The sequence below is a fragment of the Phaseolus vulgaris genome, chromosome 6, assembly GCF_000499845.2.
Source record: "Phaseolus vulgaris cultivar G19833 chromosome 6, P. vulgaris v2.0, whole genome shotgun sequence".
In the NCBI taxonomy this organism is placed as follows: Eukaryota; Viridiplantae; Streptophyta; class Magnoliopsida; order Fabales; family Fabaceae; genus Phaseolus; species Phaseolus vulgaris.
The window spans coordinates 12,239,012-12,253,798 of NC_023754.2; positions in this window are offsets into that span (position 1 = coordinate 12,239,012).

A 14,787-nucleotide genomic window follows, 5' to 3' on the forward strand; every position below is an offset into this window, starting at 1 on the left:
CAGTAAAGAGTGGTGAAGGATGGATATTGAAATTACTTTGTGGGTCTCATAATCATGAGTTGGCAAATACGTTGGTTGGTCATCCATATGTTGGTAGGTTCACATGTAGTGAGAAGTAAATGTTTGTGGACATGACAGACAGTACAGTGAAGCCCAAAAATATTTTTTTAACAGTGAAAGAGCATAATGAGAAAAATGTGACCATAATAAAGCAAGTTTACAATGCACGATATTTGTACAGAAAATCAAAATTAGGTGATAAAACTAAAATGCAACAATTGATTATGTTGTTAGAGATCTTGAAGACTACCCAATCATTGTGTTTGGTTGAAGAAGTATTTGATGAAGAAAATATCATGGAATAAATGTGGATGTTGTCTTGCATAAGCATTCAAGAGGAGCTTTTCTGTCTATTAGATTATTTTAGTAGCTAAGGTAGATTAGATAATGACCTTGATATCTTGATCTATTGATATCTTGATCAATCTTCATACCTCAAGATGGTGAGTCTAAGCACAAAGCTTTGTGAAAGAATCTAAAATTGCTTTAACATTGTCATAGATTTTTAATCTATTAAAATCTTTTGCAACCAGATTTATTTTCTGGTCTACACACTATACTGTTTCTCCATTGCCTTGAGATTAAGGTGTTGTAGTTTGGAGGTCAAGTTTGTATCTTTTAGTTTGCATATAAGGTGTGTTTGTTCCTTAATTCTTTTTCTTTGTAAAGTTGTAATAGTGTGCTTTTAAGATAGGGTTTTATTAAGCATATGCTTAGCTAAAATAGTGTTTTTTAGTGTGTGCATATTGTTCTTAAAGGGTTCAAGAATTGTTCTTGTGTAAAAGATTATTGTGATATAGTGAAATCCATCTTAGTGTGAGATGAGACTGGATGTAGCTCAGTTTTGAGTGAAGCAGTATAAATTCTTGTGTGCCTTTCTGCACTTATATTCACTACCTTTAAATCTAGAAAAATAGTGAAACTAGTACAAAAGGAATTTGTTGTTTCAAAGATAAATTTGTTGTTTTATTGTAGTACTTGCCTTTGTTGTTTTCTGTTGATAAAGTTCTTAAAAGCTTTACAGGTTTTAAAACTACAAAGTGTATTGAATTTTGAATCTTTCATGTTATAAATCAAGTAGTTAATAAGTCATCAAGTATTAAGAACAATTTTAATTCTTCTGTATTAAAACTGAATTTGAAAACAAATTTTGTGTAAGTGAATTAGCTGATTTAGGTAAATTGAAATCTGAATTATAATCAGTTGTTATTTACTATAATCAGTTGTTATTGTTAGAATTGTAGAGGGGGATGAATTGTTTTTAAAAAAATTTCACAAACTTTGAATGTATGGAGAAAGCCAATGAAGAATCAAGGCCAAAGGAATGAAAATGCTTAAGTTACAAAACTGTTTTAGTTGATTTCCAGGAAATCAATCGGTTCTTTTTGTCAGAAGTTTATAAAAACAACTTAAAACAGATATAATTGAGATTAGGGAAAGAGAGAATCACACAAACAGATTTATACTGATTCACTCTTACACCAAGAGCTACATCTAGTCCCCAGAAACCACTGGTATTCCACTATGTAATCAACCACATATTACAACCACACACACCAAAGAAGTGATCTTGAACCCCTAAAGAACACTCACTTCCTTTGGCAATACAACACACCACGAATCAGAATAGCCTTTGACACTGTGAATCACAGTTCTTTACAGAAATACATATCAAGAGAGAATAAGGAATGATCACACCTGATACAGATTGAATTACAAAAGATTACACAACAGTCTTATTTCACTCTTATCAAGTTCAATCAAAGCTTGATGTAAATCTTTGAGAAAACTATTTTCAAAAGATTAATTTCAGATAGTTACTACCAGGAGCGTTAAACAACCTATTTAAACTCCAAAATGCAATTAAAAACATTTAATGAAGGAGCCAGAACAATTTTGAATCAATTAAAACAGACTTACCAAACTTAACAGATTCTGTTAAAAGTTTTCAAAAAACAATCGGTTGAATTGTCGTAACAACCAGTTGAATTAGCTTGACAGAAAAGTCAAGCAATTTAAGCTTTGTCAAACCTGTTTCAAAAACACCAAGTGTCAAACAATTGATTGAAATGATAAAACAACTGATTGTCTTTCCACTTCTTTGTAAAACACTTTTTTTCAAAAGGATTTGATTTAAACCAACTTTGAATCCTAAATAAGAGTGGATTTACAATTCAAACTACTCAGAACACACACCACTAGTGCTAAAAGAAGAAAAGGATACGCTTTATTTAGTGCGGCTTTTGCGCTACCCGCTTTCGTAAAAAATGCGGTGGCATTTTTGAAATTATTTTGATTTACGAATGCGGTTATTTGAATAACCGCATTCGTAAATCAAAGCACTTGATTTACGAATGCGGTTATTTGTATAACCGCACTTGTAAATCAAAGTGCTTGATTTACGAATGCGGTTATTCAAATAACCGCATTCGTAAATCAAAATTCTTTGATTTACGAATGCGGTTTTACCTTTAACCGCATTCGTAAATCATTTTTTACCTTAAATTTTGAAGCGCGCCACACACAATTTCAAACTTTATTTCTCGTCTTTGCCTTCGTTTCGCGTTCGCACTCTGAGTTCTTCTGCTGCATTTGCATTCCATTTGTGTAATGTAAGTTTTTGAACTCTCTTTCTTCCTCTTCATCTTCACAAATATATGCATAAATGTTTTTCGTTTTTCTTATATATGTTTTTTTCCTTGCATTGGTGGTCTCGGAGCACTCTTTCATTGTATTCGTGGTTTCTTGTGGATTTTTTGGTTTGCTCCGTTGCTGCTTCCCTGTCCGCCGTCGCTTCTGCTGCCGCCACCGTTGTTCGCTCCTGTGACTCTTCATCAACCTTGGCTTCACACAAGATTAACGATGTTTTAAAATTTTTAATTTTTTTTTAATGATTTGGCATATACAAGTGCAGTTAAAGCAAATAACCGCACTTATAAATGGTATTTATAAATGCGGCTATATTTCTTGATTTACAATTGCGTGTTGATCAAATGCGGTTGTAAAACCGCATTTATAAATTCGAAATAGCCGCATTTGTTTTATGTTTTTGCACTAGTGCACACACAAGTTACATCCAGCCTTCAAGCAATCCATATTGATTTGGAGACATCAAAGCCTTGTTCAACAGTTATTTGACTTACAACATGCTTAAATAGTTCTTTTGCGAAAATTACCCTGAGTCCAATTCACCCCCTTCTTGAACTTAGACTCCCATAAAGTCAAATACTTGAGTGAGATATGTATGTCCATTGCTCTAGGTTTGAGGAAGGGATGAATCTTGTGCAAGATTTATTTTGGACACACCCTGATTAAGTGAAGCTATTGAATGCCTTTAACATTGTATTGATGATGGGCAAAACATACAAAACTAATAGGTATAGGATGCCCTTGTTTAAAGTTGTTGGTGTTATCTCAATAGGATTGATCTTCAGTGTTGCATTTATGTTACTCACATTAGAATGTCATCATAAATTTGTATAGGCCCTTGAGAAACTAAGAGGTTTATTTTTTAGAGTTGATTTGTACCCTAAGGTTGTGGTCAGTGATAGAGATATTGCTCTAATGAATGCAATGAATGTTGTGTTTTCCGAAGTTGCTCATTTGTTATGTAGTTTCCATTGATAAAAATGTTAAAGCAAAATGTAAAATGATTGTTCATCTAAAAGAGGCTTGGGATCAAGTGATGGAATCTTGTAGAGCTATTGTTGATGGTCAAAATGTAGAGTCCTATGAACATTGTGTAGAGACATTTAATGTTGTTTGTTCACCATGACCTATATTTACTGAACATGTGATTAGTATTTGGTTAAATCCACATAAAGAAAAGTTTGTTAACAATTGGACAGATAAGGTCATGCATTTAGTCAACACGACAAGTAACAAGGTTGAGTTTGTAAATTGGAGTTTAAAGAGGATCCTTGAGACGTAATGGGGGGACTTATGCTTTTGTTGGGATTCCATGAATAAGATAATTATCTTGCAACATAATGCAATTAAATCTTCATTTCGAAAGAGTTTACATGTGGTGAGTGATGTCTTTAATGTGTCGTCGTTTGTGGACATACACTAACATGTCATTGGTGGCTGATCGGGCTAGCATCAGGGTTGTCTATGTCCCTTCCCATGCAGGTGAATCCTTGATGACATAACCACCATCTACAATCAATTGTAAGATGGATGCAATTCTTCTACAAAAAGCCTACAATGATACAACAAATTTATTAAGTACAACTCAATGTGTATTATTTAAATAAACAAGTAATAAGTTCTTACCACTGCGAGATGCTCAAAGATAGTATCAACATCACTCCATATATGCAGGAACACAGGATCCAACAATCCACTGTAGGTAGTATCCCAAGATGAGGAGCACCCATCTTATTCATTTTTTGGTCATGAGATACCAATTTTAACTCCCCCAATCCTAATTTAACCAACCAAAATCATATAAAATTAACAATGAACAAGTATCATATTACAACATTATTAGAAAGTGAACTTTAAGCCTAACTCAACCCCATAAAATCGGCTCATGAGGTGAGGTTTGCACCCCACTTATATACAATGAAATGTCCTAATCTCTAGTCAATGTGGGATCTCCAACACACCTCTTTCACGTCGAGAGTGACAACTCGTGCGTGGGATAACATATTATGGGTGGTCCGATAATGGCCCGATAGCAGGTGGCTTGATAAGCCCAACAAACACTCGCTAGGATAGGCTCGAAATGACTCTGATACCATATTAGAAAATGGACTTTAAGCCTAACTCAACCCCATAAAACTGACTCATGAGATGAGGTTTGCACCCACTTATATACAATGAAATGTCCTAATCTCTAGTCGATGTGGGATCTCCAACAAACATATTTACTTACCACACCATTCCATAATTGCATGACCACATGGTCTTCCTAACTTGTCAACAATGACCCATCCAGTGGACCTCCGGGATAATCTTCGCCTCCTACTTGAGGTGCGCCTTCATCCTTCGCCTCCATTTGGGGTTCGCCTTCTTCCGGTTCAACATGTTCTGCATCTTCATGTTCTTCATTTTCATTAACATGTCTTGTTCTTCTTCTAATAGAGGTTGTGGGATATAGACGGTCACCTTGTGAACCTCCTCCCCTAGTCCTCACCATTTATGTGTAATTACATCATTCAAGTTAAATCAAATTACAAGTAATGCACATAATCTCATCCACCATAAACCAATGACTAATATCACAAACAAGCAGTCATGATCCACCTATTAAACCAACAAATTAGAATGTAAAAAATTGAACACACAGACACACACTCATAATATTATAAATTTCCAAATTTAGAATTTGTTTAAGGAATTCAAGCAAAGCAAGATGTCATAAATTAAATACAATATCTATTCTTATACTAACCTAAGTGTTTAGTTATATATAACAATATATAAGTTGTAGAGAGCATTTACTCTTTTATGCATTTTCTGCAGGGAGAGTCTATTAGTTTATTTGCTGTAGAAAACGTCTAACGCATTATATTTTCTGCATTATGCCTCTTAGTCACTCAAAACTTTAATTGAATGAAGTTCTGAGTTTTATTTTACTAATAATATATTTATATTTTGAAGGATTAATTCTAAGTTGTGTTAAAAAAAGAAGAATTATTGACTGTCTAATGCAAGAATAAAATAATTTAATATTTGATTATTTTATGCCACATCCGTGTATGTCTAATTAAAAATTAGTGGGTTTTACACTCTTTGTAATCATTTAATGTGTCTTGAACTAAATAAAAATTCATATTTTAACTTTAATAACAGTGGATGTCTTAAGAAAACAAGAGAATTTTGAGTATAATTTCTAGAAAATAATTTCTTTGAATAGATTTTTAACTAATTGAGATATATTCTAAATATTCTTGAAATTTTAAAAAAAAAACTACAGTTCGAACATACTCTGCTTTTTCTTTAGCAAATTTGTTCAAATTAAGTTTTGTGAATGCGTTTCTAACACGTTGTAAATATTTGTGGTTGTTTATACAAATTTGAATATCTTATCACGTTTTAGGAGGAAGAAGAGATTCTAAGCGTCTAGTACCAAGAAAACGAAAATTTGTAGAAAATAAAAATTAATAGTTTCAAGAAGTATAATCAACACTTTTAAAGAATTTTAACAGGAAAAAACAAGCCAAAAAATAAAAAAATTATATATATATATATAAAAGTAAGTGTCTAATCATTATATCTAGGGAGTTTTCATTGTGCTCATGAGAGTGTTGTTTCTTTATTTTTCGAGCATTATTAATCTCCATGATTTTTCATTAGACAATCGTTTGATATAAATGATAACAAAATCAACTAAAATATTTATTTATTCTAATGGTGGTTTGAACTATATGGTGTATTAGACGGTTCAAGCATCTATCATGCTATTAGGTAGTTTAAGCGTCTAACAAATTATTAAACAGTCTAAGCGTTTAATAGACTTTTCCTCATTGAACAGTCTTATAAAGACATTACTTTTAGACGGTCTATTATTGTATATGAAAATATTAGAAATTTCTAGATGTTTAGATGTTGTTTGGTTATATGTTTTTTTTTTCTGAATTGGTGTGTTCTCAGGCTAAGTATGCTCAAATGACATCTTCACTCTAACGATGTGTAATGATTGCACTAACTCTTTACCCTCATAATTCGAGTGATGACATATTTAGTTCAACGTAAGCTTGTGACTCGAGCAAGTGAGAGACTAAGACAACTCTCTCTTTTGAATAGGGGTGGCAATGCAAGTTGGCTCGCCCCGCATAGACTCATTTCATCTTTGGCCTGCAAAATTCGGGTTGGGTTGGTCCGCCTCGCGCTAGGAGTGCGGGCTCATTTCACTGGCCTGGTCCGCCCCACATTCGAAGTAACTCGCAGGCCTACAAGCCAGCCCGCATAAGATTTTATTTTATTTCAAAAATTAAAATTTCATTCATTATAAAAAAAAATTATTCCTACTACTGAAAAATTAAAATTTTATTCGTGTTTCAATTTATTTAATTAAGATAAAAATATAAATTCAAGTATGAGGGTTGTTAGAAGGCTTGATTAAAAATAATTAAATTTTTGCTTTGCATATATTTTTTTCCTATATATGTATGTTATCAAACTTTTGCTACAAAACATTTTAATGAAAATGACTAATTTTTTAACTATTTTATTGAAATCTCTTATTTATATTATTTTTTTAGGAATAAATTTTAAAATTCATTGTCACTCTTAATACTTGTGGTATGATTTTTTTTAAAAATAATTATTGTTTTTTTATTTATGTGGGCCAGTAGGCCAACCGTTGTTGGTCCCACGGAACTACGGATTATGTTGGACAGGTCAGCGGGCTAAAATAGTGAGTCTGCCCCTATTTTTGGAGGTATAATACACAAACATTACAATGAATGTTGAAGAGCTATGATGGATGTTCAAGCAATATACTAGATGGACAAGCATTGTATTTAACACTAAAATGATATGTGTTCGATGTACATAAGTTTTGGAAGCTTGGAGATTGTGCTCAAACAATGGTTGGTCACTTAAACGCTTTGAAGACTTACAATATATGTATATCACTCTCTAAACGAGAAATGTAGCTCAAACAATAAGTAACCGCTAAGTTAGGAAACTTATTAATAATTGTGCATAGGAAATTCATTAAGAGAATAATAATATTGACTAAATATAGAGACAATCAAATAATTAGTCACTATATTGAATAAATTATATACTATTTTAGACACTATAAAATTATTGATATCTAAAATCGTTTCTATTATTAATACAAATTTATAAATTGATATCTAAATTAGTTACTAAAATGTTAACTACTAATATTTTAGATTACAAATTAGTTTCTGAAAGATTAATAAAAAACAATTTAGTATATAAAGTAGTTAGTAGCTAATGATTAGATACCAATTTAAAAACTACTTTATAAATTTTTATCAGTATAATATAAACTAATTTAGATATCAATAATTTTTTTAGTTTATAAAATAATTTCTAATATAGTTAATATAGTAATTAATTATTTTGATCTCTAAAATAATTTTATTTAATGTTTATATATATATTATTATGTATATTATTTTTATGATGTGTTGCATGAAAAATGGTTCATAGCTGTGATATATGTACATTGATATTTAATCTTCTTGTTTTTTTAATTTTTTAAAATATTTCTTTCGTTCTCTTCTGCTATTGAATTGTTTTACAACTTTTTAAATTTTAAGCAAAACAACAAGAAAACTTGAGAATCATAATTTTAAACAAACTCAAACCATTTTAATAATAGTTTTTTATACTTTACAAACTACTTTACCATACTAATAATAAACAAGAACATATTTAATGTAATTTCAATTACTATTTACATTTTTTCTTTTAAAATTTAAAATAGTCAAGATATATTTAATTCATCATATTTTTAACTTGATAAAATTTCATATTATTATTACTATTACTTTTTATTTTATATTTTTCAAATTTTATACTTATTATTTTTAGTCCATTATTTTAAAAATATATATTATGTATATCTCACGAGTCTAATATATTTAAGTCGATTATATTATCGACATTATATATATATATATATTAGCTTTTTATAACAATTATGTTAAAAGGTCTTTCTAATCATTCTTTTTGATTAATTGATAATATATAACTTTTTTAAAAAGTTAATTCAATTTTTTTAATTTATGATTGAAAATGTTTCATATGTTTCAAGTTTTTACTTTAGAAAAATCAAATTTAAGCGTTTATGAGAAAATAATGGCACAAATTCATTGAAAGAATGTATTATTTTTCTATACAATGTTAGTTTTGAAATTTATTATACTCACAGGTACATGTCTATCAAATAAATTTATCATGTCATTATTAATTTATCAAATGAATTACAATTGTACAAAGAAAACATTTGAAATGTACTAGAGTTTTAATTAAAGAATTAAAAATATTGACATTTTATCACAAAAGTTTATACATTTTATTTTAATTTATATTCTTATTTAATAATTAATTTTAATGTCAGTCTTAAGAATATTTTATTCTTTCCTTAAATCAACGATGGTGATAATAATAATAATAATAATATATTACATATGATCAAAATTATCTCCTTCAATAAAGACTAAGAAGATGGAAAACCTCGTTGATTTAAGGAAAGAATAAAATATAAATATAGTGATAAATATAATAATAATAATATTTTATTGCAGACATTTTTTATTTATAAAAGAACAAATAATAATAATAGTAATAATTTATTTCTTAGTTTTTACTTTTACATATTTAATCTTTATTTAATTAATTTCTCCCTTTTTCTTTGCAAAAAACGCTGTAAAGTGTATATCTTACATTTCTAAATGAATTAAAAATAATTTATTTTGACTTGAATCACAAATCACAATTCAATTTCTTCCTAGTCAACTTCACTAACTTTTGTCAACAAAAACAAATTTAATGGTGTAGATCTCATTATTATTATTTTTATTTTAAATTAGAAATTTCATTTCATTTTTTTCAAACTTGATGGCTCTTTTTTACGGCAAGTGTATCGTGTTAGAAGTAATAATTTGTCTCTAAGGACGAATATCAAAACCACAAGGAACAATTAAATTCTCAAGTATAATATTCACTAAATATAAAACAAAATGTAAAAGTTTGTTGAAAATTTGTGTGTATGATGAGTTTGCAAGAAATTAAATAAAGCAAAGTAAAAGATTTGTATGAGTAAATTGGGAAATTTGGGATTGAGGTTCATCCTTCTCACTCGTTTGTATTTTTTTCAAAAAAATATAATATTCAATCTTGATTAATTTTGATGAACATATAAAAATCATTTATATTGATTCTTCGCATACAAAATTATTAAGAGGGTCTCTTAAATATTGATTCCTCGCATACAAAATTATTAAGAGAGTCTCTTAAATATTGATTTCCTCGCATATTTATAAAAACTCTTTATCATTATGAACAGATGTTATAAAACAAATAACATTTCAAATTTATTCCTATCATTCAAACATGTTAAGCATTATCATTTAGGTCAGGTCAGATGCTTAGAAGTACTTTTCTGTCAAATTTAAGGATTAAAATCATGAATAATTCAAGCCTTGAGAATAAAATGATAATATCAATCATCAATTAAGAACTGAATATTATAGAAGTATCATCTCAATACATAATAGTTTGAACAGATTACTCCCAATTCCAAATGGAAGAATCAACCACTCATGTTGGCCATAATAAGCATGGAAAGCAAGAAAAGAAGATCCAAGATGTTTCTCCTTGATGGTTGCCTCATCTAGGGTTTTCTATCTCTCTCTATTCTTCCAATGATGTCTAGGGTTATGCCTCACGCCTTCTATTTAACCTAGTTGGGCTTGGGCTAAGTGACATCTCGCTTAAGCGAGTTATTACATGCTTAGGTGAGTTTAACGAGAAAAAGCCTAACTTCACTCGAGTGAACTCGCTTGGGTGAGTTCCTCTAAGGTGATCTTGCTTGGGCGAGTTTAGGTGAGTTTTGGGCGAGATTTCAATTTTCCAACTTTGTCTTTTTATCTTATCCATTCTCCTTTAACCTTTTCATTTCCATTTCCCCCTAAAATCCTGTAATTAACACAAATTAGGAGATAAATTATAACTATTATATCAATAAAAATCCATATGTGTTTATCTTTTAATATGAAATATTTATGAATTTTGGCACCTATCATATATACGTGTCTTTTTACTGACCTCCATGTCACGCTTCCTTTTGATGAGTTCATGATGGGAGTCCTTAGGATTCTCAATGTAGCCCCTACTCAACTCCATCCTAACTCATGAACAGCCCTTCAAACTTTTAGACTTATTTACTGTGTTTCGGTTGAGGTCATCCCCTCAATCGTTTTCATTTTAATATCACTCTCTGTCGGCCCATCATGTGGTTAGCTTTCATTGTCTAGACGTCCGGGTAATATTCGTTTTGCTTCCTACACCTCTTTGTATAAAATTTCAAAGATTAGTATTTTAAAAATTTTGTGGAGTCGAACAATAAACAATATTTTTTTGATGTCAAGGGTAAGTCCAAGTTTCCCTTCCCCTGGACTCTCGGTCTCCCACTTGTTACAAATCTTCGGGAGTTCGTCCATGACTCATAAGATAAATAGATCTTTTACGTATTTGACCAACTTTCGAATAGACTTCCTACTCAAAGAATTCTGGCCGTGTACCAATCGCTCCACCGTTGGGTGGATTTTTTTCGGTTTAAATTACTTGTGTTTTTCTCAGTTTGTTGATCGTGCTTAATTTTATGTTTGTTTGAAAGAATAATGGCAGAAACAAATGTTGATGTTGTGAACATGATGAAGCAACTACACCAACAAGCAGTCAGTCGACAAAAAAGGGGTCGCTAGAGCTTGTTGGTGGGGTTTCGTCCACTCCCATCATAGACTTAGTTCCACCATCAAGTGACGAAGAGCACCCAAAAAGACAAAAAAGGAGGGGAGACTCGAGCAGTCTCCTTGTCGATTTTCCCCCAATCGTCTTCGGGGATATGTTTGGGGTCAGCATCCATGTTAGTAGAGCGATTCCAGATCGCTTAGGATGTGAAAGGATGAAGAAGAGGCCATTGTCTTGGCGCCAATCGAAGACATTGTATTGGCTGTCGTGGAAATGATGAGTTATTCTCTCGTTATCTCTCGAGTGATCGGGACCGAAGTTCAGAAGAACTCGACAGTTGCTATAGAGAAGGTGAAGGCATAGTTGACCGAGTCATCGAGCTCTCAGAAGGCGACCCTGGAGGCCATGAGTGCTTTGGAGGAATACTCACGTCAAGTCAAGTCTGACCTTGACAGTGTGCGGACTCACAATGCTACCCTATAAGCCGAGGTGCAAGCCCTTGAGCAAGGTCATACTGATATGTCCAATACTCAAGAGGAGTGTTGTCGGCCAAGAACAAACCCTTGGAGGAGGAATTGGCCAATTATTAATCATTTGTCCTCCGAATTAGCAAGGAAGGTTTCAACCAAGGCATTTGGCAGGAGGCCTTTTTCCATGGAGTCTCGGTTAAGGACGACCGATACGACAACTCAAAAGATGTTGTCAATGGTCAATTGGTCTCCTTCAACGATGTCGAGGGGGAAGAGGGGAGGGGGAACGCTCGGTTGAAGAGGTGTTCGACCTTGTTTAACTTTGTAATATTTATTTTCATTTTGAAATCCTTTGGACCCAAGATGTGGGCCCTTTTTGTAATGAACATCCTTTATTTATAAAATTTCTTCTTGTAATGCAATTATTGTTCTTTATGAATTTCTTTTTCTATTCGTTTTGATTGTCGATCGTACGACTAACTTATTTGGATTTGCTTCGTTTTCACTTGTGTTTGCTTAATGTTTGAATTTTTTCTGAACCCTTATTGTTTTGACGATCCGATCGCATAGTTAGAAAACCTACTTGGTTTGCGTTTTAATTGAATTTTCAACCGAACGCGTTACTCTGCTTGCTTTTAAAATTGAATTTTGATTACTTGCTTTGCCTTGTGTTTTTCCTGTTTGATGATCTAACCATGTAGAAATTGTAAAAACCTTTTTAGTAAGTTTGTTGGGAGGGATTGTCATTTGAGACAAAGCTTCCTTACCTGAGCTAACTTTTTAGTTTAACAGTAGTTGGGAGGGATTGCCACCTAGGGGGTAATGCTTCGTAAGCCAAAGTGTATAGTTTTAAGGCACCGATAGGGATTGTCGTTTTGAGACAAAAATTCCTTAACCATGTTGGTGCTTTATGCGTTCGTTTGGTAGGAATGCTAATGTTTAAGCGAGATGCCTTGACCAAATGATAAAGTGTATTGTGAGTATGTTCGTCATAACTCTAAAAAATAATAAGAAAGTTGTAATTTTAAGTACCTCGTTAAAACCTTCTCGGTCGAAAACCCTCATTCGGGATAAAACAACCAAGCAAGGAAAGAGTGCACATATTCATTTATTAACTATAATAAAATTTGAGGTGAGGGACATTCCACGTCCTCAGTTCAATATTTCCTGATAGATATTCTAAGTAATAGATATCTTCTTGCTGCCCAAATCTTGTATGCTTCTTCCCTATTTATGCTCTTGTCTCTGTATTCATTGATTAGATCCAAATCAACGACTAGACTCTCTTGATTCAAACTGACATCAAACATTTGGAATTTCAAAGAAGGTTCACCAACCTCGGCTGAAATCATAGCTTTGGTACCATATGTTAGGTTGTACGGGGTTTCCTGGGTAATTGTTTGTCGAGTACACTTGTATGCCCATATGATTCCTTTGAATATATTATCCATTAGTCATTAGTAAGTGGCTCCGAAATTTTTCAAACCAAATGCCATTACCTCATAAGAGAAATTACCGTAGTCGATCATGAATGGAATTTTTTCCTTGTTCATTGGATGCATTCAGATTTGGTTGTATCTAGAATACGCATCTAAGAAACTTAAAATATGATGATCAACTACACCATTGAATTTTTTCACCATGACTACATTAGTTAATTGTGTGGTGCATTGTGCCTTTTTAGTGAATCTGGCTAGCAACAGTTTGTCGGTTTCATTCCTAGCGGCATTGCGTTTTTTTTCACCATTTTTCTTTTGTTTTGGACCACTAACATATTGGAAGCAGTCTAAGCAAACAAATCAAATTTTCGATAAGTGCTTGACTTACCATAACTTTATCGACCGCTGTTAACGATGTTCCCATCTTGGTGGCATGCTTGTCATCCTATAGAGGTACCGTGCGTAGATCCACTACAGGCTCAATATGGGCGTTATTCATTCTAGGGACATTATTCAGTCTATGCAAAAAGCCAATCGCTAACAAGGGCGACCATGTGCTCTTTCTTGGGAGCCTTAGGCTCTCGGGACCGTTCTCTGCTCGGTCCTCATGATCTTTGAGAGTGTTCCCTTCTACGATCACGAGAACACCCCCTACATGACTACCTAGCGACATAGCATTCCCTTGAGACCTTTTGGTCCACATGCACTATAACTATATCACCAGACATAAACAAGGACTTCATAGCAAGGTGTGGAGTTGATACGATTGCTCAAAGTAGGTTCATAGATTACCGCCTGAGTAGAATGTTATACGAAATGTTGCCATCAACTATCAGATATCTTATCTTGATAGTACGACAAAGATGCTCGTCTTCACTAAACGTGATACACAAATCAATATACCTCGAGTATCTATTCGTTCTCCAGAAAAACCAACAATCTGGTCGTGATATGGTTGGATTTCAAATTTTGGGATTCTCATATTTTTGAAAGTTTTCCAATAAAGAATGTCCACTGAAATCCCTTGATCTACCATAGTTATCCACCTTTACGGTGATGACAAAGTTATCCACCTCTACGGTGATGACCATAGGATCATCTTGTGTTGGGACGATTGCTTTAAAATCATCATTTTTGAAGAGTATTGGTGGTATCCTCGGTCGGGCGATGGCCAAGGTGGAATTTATCTGCTAAATAGGCTGAAGATTTTTTTTTTTTCGGGTGGAGCTCGAACATCCACCAACAGTTGTATTGATCGCTTCTCTTCTGCTTTTGCGTGAAGGCTCGACCCTTTTCGAGGTCTCACTCCTTTACAGTTTCTTTTTTGGTTGTCGAACGTCGTCACAATGGCGTCAAGGATAATTTTCCCTTCGTTCGTCCCTTTTGGGATATTTTTCTCTTTGAGAGGATCTGTT